The sequence below is a fragment of the Cryptomeria japonica genome, chromosome 8 (genome assembly GCF_030272615.1).
Source record: "Cryptomeria japonica chromosome 8, Sugi_1.0, whole genome shotgun sequence".
Lineage (NCBI taxonomy): Eukaryota > Viridiplantae > Streptophyta > Pinopsida > Cupressales > Cupressaceae > Cryptomeria > Cryptomeria japonica.
Window position 1 is genome coordinate 503,208,405 of NC_081412.1, and position 15,151 is coordinate 503,223,555.

Consider the following 15,151-nt stretch of genomic DNA (forward strand, 5'->3'; position numbering starts at 1 on the left):
GTTGGCAAACCTGTCAGGGGCATCCGCATCTGCACAGATTTCTGAGATCTAAATAGAGCTTGTCCTAGAGATGATTTCCCACTCCCCAATATAGACATGATTGTGGACCTTACATCAGGACATGAAATGCTATTGCTAATGGATGAGTTTTCTAGATACAACCAAATTAGGATAGCAGATGAGGATCAGCATAAAACCGCATTCACAACACCATGGGGTACTTTCTGTTATCGGGTCATGCCTTTTGGTCTCAAAAATGCTGGAGCTACATACCAATGTACCATGACAATAATTTTTCATGACCTCATACACAAAATTATGGAGGACTATGTGGATGATATGCTAGGAAAATCTAAGACAAGACAAGAACACATTCCCATTCTAAAGCAAATCTTTGAAAGATTAGAAAAATACAAACTACACCTGAATCCCAAAAAGTGTGTGTTTGGAGTCACATCGAGAAAATTATTAGGATTCATTGTTTCCCGCAGAGGCATCGAGGTTGATCCCGTAAAGGTAAAAGCTATTATGGAAATGCCTCTGCCAAGAACTCTCAGACAACTACGCAATCTCCAGGGAAAACTCCAGTCTGTCAGGAGTTTCATTTCACAGCTAGCAAACAAGTGCCATCCATTTGCACACCTGTTGCGTAAAGACACAAAATTCAAATGGGATTGTTTATGTCAAAAGGCCTTTGAGAAATTAAAAGAATATATAGGATCACCTCCAGTTTTGATGCCACCTACCCCTGGAAAACCCCTCATTTTGTACATATGTGCTACTATAGTGGCATTGGGGCATTACTGGCGCAAACAGATGATCAAGGGAAGGAACACGCCATTTACTACATCAGTCGAACATTGGTAGGATATGAACTCAATTACACCGCCATTGAAAGAGCATGTTTGGTATTAGTGTTTAGCACACAGAAACTATGACACTACATGCTAAACAACAAGACAAAGTTAATTGCTAAAATTGATCCACTTAAATATCTCCTGTCAAAAGCTGCTCTCACTGGTAGAACCACCAAATGGGTCATGCTCCTAAGTGAGTTTGACATCGAATATGTGGACAAAAAGGAAATCAAAGGACAAGTCATTGCAGATCAGTTGGTTGAAGCTCCACTTCTAGGTGACCATCCTATTCTCACAGAATTACCAGATGAGTTCATTATGAATGTTTCCACATCCTCCACATGGCAATTATATTTTGATGGCTCCTACACCCAAAATGGATTGGGGACAGGAATATTATTGGTCACACCTCAAGGAGATGGCATCCCCAAATCATACAAGATAGCCTTTGCATGTACCAATAACATAGCAGAATATGAGGCACTCATCACAGGTTTGCATCTGGCTATCCACTGGAAAATGAAGGAGTTACAAGTTTATGGTGATTCTCAGCTCGTTATAAAACAAGTCAATGATGAGTACCAGACAAAAGATGATAAACTCCTTCCTTACCATACCATGGTTGAAGATCTTAAGAAACATTTAATCAAATCCCATGAACAAACAACAGGGTTGTAGATGCAATGGCTACCATTGGCTCCCTCCTTCAAATGCTAGCACACAGTTAGAAGTGTGAGTTCTTGGTCAAGCAATTATTTATACCAGCATATGACCTACCAGAGTCTGAAATGGTGTGTGTTCTCATTGGTCCCGAGTCCCCTTGGTACCAAGAAACCTTCGCTTTCCTCAAAGACAACACCATTCCCCCACATCTCACAAAAACCTAACAACAAACCTTCATCCCCGATGTGCTCGTTACACCATCCTTGGAGACACCCTATTTAGAAGGCAATTCGATGGTTCCCTCCTAAGGTGTTTAGATAAACAAGAGGCGGAATGGGCATTACGCGAAGTACACGAGGGTATCTGTGGGGCACACTCAAGTGGGCTCACATTGGCTAAAAAGATTTTGAGAACAAGATACTATTAGTCTAAAATGGAGGTAGATGCATATAATTATGTGAAGAAATGCATCCCTTGCCAGCAACATGGCGACAAAATTCGTGCACCATCACAAGAATTGCAACCATTTATAACACCATGGCCCTTCTCATAGTGGGGGCTCGATCTCATTGGGAAAATCCACCCTTCATCTTCCAATGGACATAAATTCATTATCACCATCACTAAATACTTCACCAAGTGGGTAGAGGCTATCCCTCTTACTTTCACCACCAATAAGCAAATATCCAAATTCATCCTGAACTACCTAATCTGCTGATATGGCATCCCAAAAGTTATCATCACAGATAATGGAAAACAATTTAAAAACCAGGATGTCAAAGAACTCTGCCAAAAATTCAACATCCAACATCGCTTCTCCACCCCATATTATCCCCAAGGCAATGGCCAAGTTGAGGCTTCTAATAAAACCCTACTCAAAATCCTCAAAATGACAGTCAATGAAGCTGGCCGCAATTGGCACCTCCAACTCCATCCCACTTTGTGGGCCTACCGCACCTCCATCCACACCCCCATAGGCGCTACCGCTTATTCCCTGGTCTTTGGTTCCGAAGCCATCCTTCCCCTTGAGATCGAGATCCCCTCTGTAAGGGTATCACTGCAAAACATCCTAACAGAGGAAGAATACAGAACTGCCCACTTACAAGAGCTAGAATTATTAGATGAAAGGTGCCTCAAGGCCTTGAACCATCTCTGGGTATATCAGAACTGCTTGCGTATGAGTTATCACTAAAAAGTCAGAACCTGGGAATTCCAAGTTGGTGATCTTGTCCTCATGGAGAATCAAAAAAATCTACAAGAAAGAGAAAAGAAAGGAAAGTTCGAGCCTAATTGGCTTGGACCATATGTAATCATAGCAAAATATGGATCAGGAGCTTATCAGTTGGCTACTCCTGAAGGCAATCCTTTGGATGATCCAATGAATATCATGCACCTCAAAAGATTTTATGCTTAGTCCTTAGAAAGTCTTAAATTTTCAAAAAGAAAAATGAGAAAAAGATCCTGAAAAATAAAAATAAAAAAATGAGAAAAAGATCCTGAAAAAATCTTCACTTTGGTGAAAACCTAGCAAATAGGCACCTTATGACACAAAAACATTTAAAAATCAAAAAAAGAAAGAAAAACAATTCATCCACCAATAAAAACCACTTTGTGGCACTATGGACAAGTACCTTGGTGAAAAGCTCCATACATGTGCCAAGGTAAATAATCGGATCCACTGTCTATCATGTCGATACTACAAATCATTCGCCATCTAGCCCACCCATGCACAACTTTCCTTATTTTCTGCCTCCCAATAAAACATGTGTATGATGATGAGTCTTTGCCTAAGTCATGAACAAGGAATGTCCCATTAAAACTGAGCTTTTATGCCTCTGTGTAAGCTTCAAGAAGTCTTTAGAAGCAATCCCAAGTCCACAGGTCACTCTCCAAAACCATTAAATCGCTTGCCTAAATCCACAAAGCCCACTTTGCCCTACGGATGACTCCTTCCCTCTCCTGGCAACCTAATCCTTTATCCTAGTTCTACTCTTGGCAAGAGGTATCATTTGGTTGCAAGAAAGTGACTTGTTAGATTTTGTTAGATCTTTTCATATAGACTTGCATCTTTTGCCCTATGGCTGCCACTATTTATGGCTACCTAGGTTCTTCCATATCCAAGTACATTATGATAGGTGCATACTGGGGCATATTTCATAGTATGGCATGTTTTGGATCCCTCTTGTATAAATCGGCGACCTAGTACTAGTGTTTATCAATACTTACCTTCTCGTGTACAAGAGATATCGGTGTGTTTGAGGGTTCCCTTGCACAAACCCACAACTTTGTATTAGTGTTTCTTAACACTTGCATTGTTGTGTGCAATAAATTCCCATTTGTCGACAGAGTCAGTCCATGCCCTGAGTTTCTCATGGCATCCTGATTTCTATAATCAGTGGTGCAAGCCACTCAGGACAACATCAAACTAGGTTGGCTCTCCACATTTGTTGTGCACAAAATCTCACCATCATTCCATAAAATCCTAAACTCAATAATCCCATGAAGTTCTCAATTTTCTCCACTTCCCATCTATTCCATATTCTTCTATCTAAGTTCATTATGTTATTATTGGCATATTCCCTCTTTTTATTAATTCATTCAAAACATTTACCATATAAGATTGCATCACATAAATAAAAGATACACTCATCCATATAGCATTACATTTAGACTACATCATAAATCATTCACACATGTATTTATACATAAGCATCCACTCTGCATCACAAAATAGGTCAGCATAGCACATCCATGATTGCATCCATATATGACATCATAAAACAAACAAAAATAATCCATCACAATAAATGCTACACATCATCTGTCACCAATCGAATCATGTATACATATATATATATAAAGAGGAAAATATGTTCGTCACGATACAATGACCCCTCATTAGGGTCCGTTGTGGTGTATATGGGCCCCTATGAGGGCCCATCTTCCCCCGTGGTCTCTCCTCTCCTATTCTTCCTTCCAAATTCTTCGCAACTGCTTCATATTCCTTCCTCATTTATCCCTTCCACCCTGATTCTTCTTCCTCTCTTTTTTCAAGAATTTTTCATCCTTTTTTCAAAAAAAATCTTGAGGGGGAATACACCTCCCATGCTTTACACTGGGGCATCCTTTTCTTCTTCTATCTTCTACACATCGCCATACACCTCACATAATTAATTCTGATTCTAATCATGTCTTATACAGGATGAATCCTTCCTGAAACCAGACGTTGTGCTCTGATCATGTCTTATACAGGAAGAATCCTTCCTAAAACCAGATGTTGTGATCAGTCATGTCTTATACAGGATGAATCCTTCTTGAAACCAGATGTTGCACTCTGATCATATCTTATACAGGATGAATCCCTCATGAAACCAGACAATGGAATCAATCATGTCTTATACCTCCAAGAAAAACCCTAATCTTCCATTGACATAAATGACTACCAGTGAAAGATATCGGAACTCACACAGAACATATCCATGCTGGATAATCATCTCCAATATCTGGAACATCTTCCAGAACCTCTTCCCGAGGCATATACAACATCTTCATGAATTTTTCCTACCCCTAAGGCATCTGTCTTAGCTACCGTATGAGCTACCTATCGGTACAGGAGCAACCTCTTATGTCGAATAAGTAACCAAGACATTTCCATCTGATGATTGTTCTTTAGTCTTCCTAACCCATCTCTAAGTATGATCTTGTTAGATTTCACTAACCTTCTCTTTTCCTTTCTCATTTCATCCTCCATTACCAACTAATAGATTTCTGCTTCTACAGAATTTAGCAATATGTCCAACCTCATTACATGCATAACATGTAACATTGTCCCTTTGAATTTCTTTGCTAAAACCGGTGAAATTGCTTGACCTACACTGATTAGCCATATGTCCAAACTTTCCACATGCATAGCATTTAACATTCATTCTGCAATCTTTTGTCTTATGACCATACTTATTGCATTTAGAACATTCACCTGGAGTAGAATCAGGGTTCTGATTTGCTTTGTTTCTACATTGCCTAGCCATGTGACCAAATATTTTGCAAACAAAACATCTACCATTAAATTTATAAGCATTAAATTGCCTTACCGGTGCGTTAAGGTTTTGATCTTCATTAGCAATACTGGAACTCTGTCCTTGCTCAAATCCTAGTCCACTGGAATATCCAATCTGCCTTTGTCTCTTCAATAACTAATCTAGTTGTGCTGAGCTAATCTTGATTTTTTCTTTATACTCACTTGCAGTAGTTTGATATTCTCTTAGAATTGTCATTTGTCTCTCAAGATATTGTTCATTACTCTAGGATTGTACAAAATCGGCTCTCAACATATCATTCTCATGAACCAACCTACCACATTCTTCAAATTTCTTCTTAAAGGATACAACAAGATTTTCTTCCTTTTTCTTTCGATCCTCAATCTCCTTAGACATCCTCATAGTTATAATTTGTATTTTATTTTTCATAACCATGTTCTCCTGACTCAATTTCTGACATTGTTCCTTAAGTGCATCTTTCTCTTCATCATCTTGACTTTGCAAAAGTTCCTTCCTCCTAGCTTGAACAGATGATAACCTCTCATGTAGGACAAGAATGAATTCCTTAGTAGAATTCAATTTATCTTGTAGCTTTAAGTTCTTCAACCTTTCACCATCACAATCTTCAAGTGCCATCTCAAGCTGCTTCTCCAAATCCATATCCATGGATTCCAGATTCAAGATCTTCCTCAAGTTGTTAAACTTCCTCTGAGGCACATGAATTTGATACCAATTGTTGGAATCCAATAACATTGAGAGGGGGGAGTGAATCAGTGTTATACCATAATGATCAAGTTTAGCCTTATTTAAACATGCATACACCAACCGGTATACCAGTACATACAAAATTGAAAGAAGTAAAGCAACCAATAAGCCAATCACATAAATGAGAACAATAACACACAAAATTATATGTGGAAAACCTCAATGAGAAAAAAACCACGGTGGGATTTGTGGCCCAAAATATCAATCCACTGGCCATATGAAGAGATATTAAAAAATATAAGGGGCTTACACTTGCAGGAAGGCTTACAGCTTAGAGCACATTGCTCAATCACAAAAGAAGCCTCACTGACTACATAAAAATCCAGACTACAATCTGGAGAAGTGTTGAACTCCTAAGATAGCATCTTCTATGCTAGAATATAGTTCTAGTTCAAGCTCTGTCTGTTCCAGTCTGTAACCGTAAACCCTTTATCAAAATAACCCTTACATGAATATCCTCACATACATAATCTCTTTGATATATTTTGCATCTGCTTTCAATTACATATTCGCATGATGATTCGTTTATGTTTTTTTCAAAAATGATTTATCAAACTGACCTATATACCCTATACAAATTATCATGCCTTATGTCAGTTTACAAAGATATATACAATATCAAATTACATGTCAGCTAGATAACATAAATGCATAAATATTAAAACCAATTGTCGATGCCGGATCCAAGAGATGTCGGCCTCCAATACTGATAACCTTATTCTAAACCATGTCGGCTTCCATTGCCGGTGTAGACACTTAAAAATAATTTTTTAAAATTATTTTTAATTCCTCACATAATTAAGTAATTAATTATGTTAATTCAAATTCTCCTCAATATTAATTAAATATAATTAATATTGTCACTATGGTATGTGACTGATTTATTTAATAAATCAATCCCTTTCTTTATTCTTCTAAAAATTAAATCCTCACAAAACTTCCTCTTGGCTAATTAATTTCAATTAATTAGTTAACCCACATGATTCCTAAAAACCATCTTCTTAATTCATCATTAACCTAATAAAGTCTTCTAGAAACTCCCTAAACTCACTTAACCTTATTCTTCTAATTTTTAATTCCCTCCACTCATTCTCTCTCCTAGTCAAATCCTCCTACAAATCTTAATCCCACCTAACATTTCCTCTAATCCCCCTCCTAATGAGTTGCTAATGGCTAATCATCATGATTAGCCACGAAGTCAACTCCTTGTCCCTTCCATCCAACCACTAGCTTTTAATGCTCTTTTCCTAGATGAATGTGAGATCTTCAAAATCTCACAATCCTCTAGGCATCTCCTCTCCGAAGGAATTTTTAATTCCTTCTTATTCCTCCAATCCCCATGATTATCCCTTTTTGGAGAATTTAAAATTCCTCCTCCCCATTCTTCAAGGAATGTCACATCCCTTGTTCCTCTCAAGGCACATTGGGAAGTCTACCCAATGCACTTTTCTCTTCTCAAGGTACCTTGGGAAGTCTCCCCAATGTACCTTGAGGAGTGTGGAGACAAGAAATGCCTTTAAGGCATATCTCTTGGTCTCCACACCCTCTCTTGGGCCTTGTGTGAGCTCACAAGCAACCCTATCCCTTCATCTTGAGTCCATCCTAGCCGTCCATTATTCCTCTCCTCTTCCTATAAATTGAGGACTCCATCACTCCATTCTTCATCTCCAAGTTCAATAATCTTATGCTGCCCTTTTGGGCCTAGGAAAATCATTTTAGCATCCTTATCATGTTCAAATCATATCTCATCCTCACTTGATCATCTCATCCTTATCATCTTCCAAATCCATTCCATTTGTGCACAACATTGGAGAGCCATCCACATCAAGCAAGCAAGAGGAGCACATCAAGTGGAGCATCATCCAAAGGAGCCTTCACTTCATCAAGCTCCATCCGAAGGAGAAGGTAAAAGGATTGTGTGAGGTATATACATTTACATTATTCATGTTTTCATGCATTTCAAATTATGTTTTTGATTTCATATGCTTCCATGTTTGATTTGCATGCTTATTAACTAATCCACCTCATAGGTCTTTTTCCCCTCTTCAGCCAGTAACCAAAGAAATCCTTTTGTCCTATCGGTGTCACTATAGTGTTTGTGAAGTTCCTGCTAGAGTAGAACTGAATCAAAAACATGAAGCCAGAACACAATACCATGTTCATCAATGACAACATAGTGAAACCAACCAATTGATCATCAATTGCCAACATCTGCCCCTCCAGCAGAAAATAGATTGATGCTATTTGGCATCAGTCCGGTATGCATTATCAAAGCTATGATTCATTCCGGATTGATGTGGTGATGCTACTACTCAAGGGGAGTAGTTAGTCTTGTGATTCAGTGGTTTATGATTTTGATTTTATATTTATGTTAGATCTTTGGCATTGATGTCAAAGGGGGAGAGATATTCATATGAAAAACTTGAGTTATATACATTAGAGGGAGGAATTTGTAGAACTTAACTATGATATCATCTATAGGGAGAGTAAGGATTTGAACTTCATTCCTATATTCTTGTGTTGGAGATTTGTTTGGCATTTCTTGGCACCTGGATGTTTTTCACAACTAGTGTTGGCATCAATTCCAAAGGGGGAGATTATTGGCAATTTGGAGGAATTTATTATGTGTTGCATTGATGTTTTGTCATTGATGTCAACACTAGCTCTTCTAGTTGTTTACTGGTATTTGGTTGGTTAGATCATGTTAATCCGGTATGCTTTAGCTTATGGAATTTGCTTAGATCAGCTATCCATGCTACTCAAATATATGTTCAGTCAATTGGTATTGATTTGGTGATCGGATGCTATCTTATATGCTGGTCAGCCTAGTTTATTAATCCGGTGAGGGTTTCACTGATAGAGCTTTGTTAAATATCTTTTGATACTATACATAAGTGGTGTTGGTGCGGCTTCTAGTAGAGTTTGAGGATGTTGATGGTGATCATTTTTTATACTTGATTGATTGAGATCATTTCTTTAGCGTGTGTGGACCTAAATTAGGTTTGGTACTATCTAGGTTATGGATTGGCTTAATATAACGTGTTGTTGGGATTCCTCGATGTGTATCCGAGATTATTTATGGGTTGGATGATATTTGTTTGGTCTCAGGCTGAAATGTTTTGTAATTATGTAATAAGTTTTATTGTCTAGTGGCCGACCTAATTGTTTAAGGTTGAGGGTTTGTATATACGATGTATGATCTTATTGTAGATCATGTAGGAATGGTATGCAAGCGAATAATGTAATAATTATTCATGTAGAGGATTTGGTTGATCATAGGTGATCGAGTTGGGTTTATGTAAGAGGATTAAGTCCTCCGGTATTGAGCTTAATCGGAACTATATTCAGGCATAGGAGATGTTATTATTGTATTTAATTCTTTCTTTTGGATTGTAGTCTGGATTTCTATGTAGTTAGTGGGACTCATTTTGTAATGAGTAGTGTACTCTAGGTTGTTGGCCTTCCCGCAAGTGCAGGCCCCTCAATTTGTAATCAAATACTTACTACAAAAGTATTATCTAACTGTGGGTAGGCTTCCCACCATGATTTTTCCCTTTACCAGGTTTTCCACATACAAATCTTGGTGTCATGTAGTTGGTATCTATTCTCTAATTGTTGGTTCTGCTGAATTGGTATAACTGTTGTTTTGGTAATTGGTTTATATATTTTGGTCAGCCTAGTTTATTGATCCGGTGAGGGTTTCACCAATAGAGCTTTGTTGAATATCTTTTGATACTATACATAAGTGGTGTTGGTGTGGCTTCTAGTAGAGTTTGAGGATGCTGATGGTGATCATGTTTCATACTTGATTGATTGGGATCATTGCTTTAGCGTGTGTGGACCTAAATTGGGTCTGGCACTATCTAGGTTACGGACCAGCTTAATATGACGTGTTGTTGGGACTCCTCGATGTGTTTTCGGGATTACTTATGGGTTGGATGATGTTTGTTTGGTCTCAGGTCGACATGTTTTGTAATTATGTAATAGGTTTTATTGTCTGGTGGCCAACCTAATTGTTTAAGGTTGAGGGTTTGTATATATATGATGTATGATCTTATTGTAGATCATGTAGGGATGGTATGCAAGCGAATAATGTAATAATTATTCATGTAGAGGATTTGGTCGATCATAGGTGATCGATTTGGGTTTATGTAAGAGGATTAAGTCCTCTGGTATTGAGCTTAACTGGAACTATATTCAGGCATAGGAGATGCTATTATTGTAGTTCATTCTTTCTTCTGGATTGTAGTCTGGATTTCTATGTAGTCAGTGGGACTTATTTTGTAATGAGCAGTGTGCTCTAGGTTGTTGGCCTTCCCGCAAGTGAAGGCCCCTCAATTTTTAATCACATACTTACTGTAGAAGTATTATCTAACTATGGGTAGGCTTCCCACCATGATTTTTCCCTTTACCGGGTTTTCCACATACAAATCTTGGTGTCATGTAGTTGGTATCTATTCTCTAATTGTTGGTTCTGCTGAATTGGTATATCTGTTGTTTCGGTAATTGGTTTATGTATTTCAGTCAGCCTAGTTTATTGATCCGATGAGGGTTTCACCGACAGAGCTTTGTTGAATATCTTTTGATACTATACATAAGTGGTGTTGGTGTGGCTTCTAGTAGAGTTTGAGGATGCTGATGGTGATCATGTTTCATACTTGATTGATTGGGATCATTGCTTTAGCGTTTGTGGACCTAAACTGGGTCTGGTACTATCTAGGTTATGGACTAGCTTAATATGACATGTTGTTGGGACTCCTCGATGTGTTTCCGGGATTACTTATGGGTTGGATGATGTTTGTTTGGTCTCAGGTCGACATGTTTTGTAATTATGTAATAGGTTTTATTGTCTAGTGGCCGACCTAATTGTTTAAGGTTGAGGGTTTGTATATATATGATGTATGATCTTATTGTAGATCATGTAGGGATGGTATGCAAGCAAATAATGTAATAATTATTCATGTAGAGGATTTGGTCGATCATAGGTGATTGATTTGGGTTTATATAAGAGGATTAAGTCCTCTAGTATTGAGCTTAACTGGAACTGTATTCAGGCATAGGAGATGCTATTATTGTAGTTCCATCTTCTTCTGGATTGTAGTCTGGGTTTCTATGTAGTTAGTGGGACTTATTTTGTAATGAGCAGTGTGCTCTAGGTTGTTGGCCTTCCTGCAAGTGAGGGCCCCTCAATTTGTAATCACATACTTACTGTAGAAGTATTATCTAACTATGGGTAGGCTTTCCACCATGATTTTTCCCTTTACCGAGTTTTCCACATACAAATCTTGGTGTCATGTAGTTGGTATCTATTCTCTAATTGTTGGTTCTGATGAATTGTCTAACACCATCGTCATCTATTTGAGCGATTTTGGCAATTCCAGAGGCCACCGGAGTATGGGCCACCTATGAGTCGATTTTCTTACCCTCTTTGTGAATTTTTATCTTAGTTTTTAGGTGATTTTGCAATATTTTTGAATTTTTCTAGGGTTAGGGCTTTTTCCGCATTTTCATTTTTTGGTTTCTTTTTGCACATTCAAATTTTATTTTCATGCATTTGATGAACGTTGTCGCACATATGAATTTTAGACAGTGAATTTGATTTATTTTTTAGAGCGTACGAGTAAGATTTTAGCACATATTAAAATTAGTGTAGCGCATATAAGTGATTTTTTAGCGCATATGATGAATTTTGTTGCACATACGATTAATTAAACAACGCATTTGAAACAACACATTTAATTACTATTTTAGTGCATTTGACACAACAAATAATTTTTTTATTTTTGGAAATTTTTTGACATGTGCCATTTGGATTTTTAGGTTCGTTATGAATTTCTACACCTTGTTGATGTGTCAGTTGAGTTGATTGTGTTAATTTTTATCGTTCATTGATGTTTGTCATGAGTCGATATGAGTCCTTTGTGTCAATTAGAGATGGTTCAAATTTTGGTTTGGATCAAGTTGGTCAAAGTCGATATGGTTCAAGGTCGATATGGGTTACTTGTCGATATGAGTCAATTTTTGATATGGGTCCATTTGTCTATATGAGTCAATTGTTTCTATGAGTCTTGAAGCGATATGGGTCCTAATTTTGATATGGGTCAAATTTGATATGGTTCTCTATTCAATATGAGCCAAATTTTGATATGGGTCTTGATGTCGATATGGGTCAATATCATTATGAGTCTTGGTTCGATATGGATTTGTTTCTAATATGAGTCTTGATGTGGATATGAGTCTCTTGTTTGATATGGATCTTGATGTTATTCGATATGGAACGGTTTCGATATGGGACTGATTTGATTGATTGATTGATCTGTGATATGAGTCTTAATTGATTGAAACATGATTGATTGGTTTCTGAGATTGATTTTTGATATGAAACTTGGTCATTGATATGGTACTTGATTGCGGAGTACCAATTGACTCAGTCGAAGGAGCAAGATTCAATTTCATTGTTTATAGAGCAGAAAGGTGACGACGAGCCCCTATCTATAGACTACTTTACTAGAAACAAAGGGGGAATTATAGCATTCAGACTCTGCAAGGAACTATAATTCCCCCCTCAGAACGCACTGGGAACCCTATGATTAAGCTAGAATATGCTAGAATAAGCTCAAATTACCTTACTCTAACAAGCTACACTTTCTTATTTTAGTAAGTTAATTAATTGAGACTCTAGCAAGCTGTAGTCAAGACTCAATTCTAGCAAGTTAATTAATTCTCCTACTCTAGCCCCCTACTATTCTAAAGGCCTGATAGCCCTACTATTCACCCTATTATTCTATTATTGCTCGATTTTATATGTAATAGGGGTGAGCTCTGCCCTATTCTATGCGAGTCAATTCTAGTAGATTATATACATAAGATTTCCCTGCCATAAGGTAATATGCTTCCAATGCCAATAAGAAGTAACCCATCCAATGGTATTCAACATCCAGAAAACTGCTAAATAAAAAGCATCCCAGGCCAAAATATTGCAAGTATCGCCCCGTCCTGACTATCGCAAGGAAAACTATAATCAGAATCTTTCTTATCAGGCATTAGCTTAGAACTGCGTGCATCTAAATCACCTTTTACTAAAATCAGTGTAGTTGTATGCAAACCTAGAGCAATAGCATGATGAACTAAAAAGTCTCCGGGACCAATTGTTAAGAACAGTGAATTTTTATTATCATTAATAGCACTCAACCAACCGGGTAACCATAAGCTTTTGCCAGCATTGAATGTTGGATCATTTGCTGAAGATAAGAGTACATCAAAACCATATAAGGTCTTACCATGAGTAGATTGTATCCATTGAGCAAATATGGGTTCAATCAAGATTTTCTTTTCTGGAGTACCAAAAGTGAGCATAGCATCATTATGAACATAAAGTCCCAAGGTATGAAAACCTAGGAATAAACTAACAATTGGTATTAGAGCAAAGTCCTCTTTTTGCATAAGTTTAACAACTTAAGGAGATTCTATGACAACTAACTATTTCAGCAAGGATAATCTGAAACTTGATGGAACTAACTATGGTATATGGAAGATCATAATGGAGACACATCTAAATTGCATTGGAAAAGACATATGTGATGTTACACAGAATGGTTATGTTGGTCCTTCACAAGGTCAACCTAATCCACCTACATTGGCTAAGGATCAAGAGAATGATTGCAAAGCAAGAGAAGCACTTTTGAGCGCCTTGTCAGATCAGCAAATCATGGGACTATCAAACCGATCTACCGCTAAATCCATTTGGGATAAATTGGAGACATTGAATGACGGTGATTCCACTGTCAAAATTGCAAAACTAGAAAGCTTCCAGGTCAGGTATGAAAATTTGAAAATAGAACAAGATGAAAGAATTTTTTCTTTTATGGAAAGGGTTAATGAAATTGTTTTGGAAATACAATGTTGTGGAGGTTCCTTAAGTGAAGATAAAATTATTTCTAAAGTTTTAAGAGCATTGCCATCGGCATACAAAATGAAAGTAACTTCTATTAATGAGTTAAGAACTATGCCTAATACATCGATATCTAGAGATACCTTGGTTGGAAAACTTTCAGCATTTGAGCTTGAAGAGTTTATTCCTGTTGCTACAATTAAGACAGATTTAGCTTTCAAAGCATCATCATCTACATCATCTTCATCATCAGCTGATAAATCTGATTGGAAAGCACTCTATGCAAAATAACTTGAAGACATCAGAAGGGAAAATGAAGAACTTGAAGAGCTTGAAGCACTACTTGCAAGGAAAATGCCTAAAGGTCCTATTAGAAGTAAGTATGAAGGTAAAGCACCTTTTAAATGTTTTAACTGTAATAAAATTGGTCATATGGCATCTAGATGTCTGGACGGACATGCAAGATTGAGAGAAGAAGCTAAAAGAACATTTAAGCCTAACCCTGAATATCAGAGATACAAATTTAAGAAGAATAGAGACAAATCATGTTACTATTCTGATGAAGGAGTTACTGATGATTCCGATGAAGAACCAAGAGATAATGGATGGGCTTTTGTTGCAATAACAAAAGATCAACCGGCACCTACTGTTCCATCGGTAGAACAGGCCCTGGCAGCTAAAATTGAAGAAAAGGATGAATGGATTATAGATTTTGGATGTTCACATCACATGACTGGTGATAAAAGTAAATTCTTATCTTTTTAGGAATACAATGGAGGTCTAGTAAGATTTGGCAATGACAAAGCTTGTTTGATTAAGGAAAAGGCACTATATCTTTTGATGGTAAGCACAATATTGACAATGTTTATTATGTTGAAGGTTTGAAGCATAATCTTTTGAGTGTTGGTCAATTAGTTGAAAAAGGATTTCAGTTACAA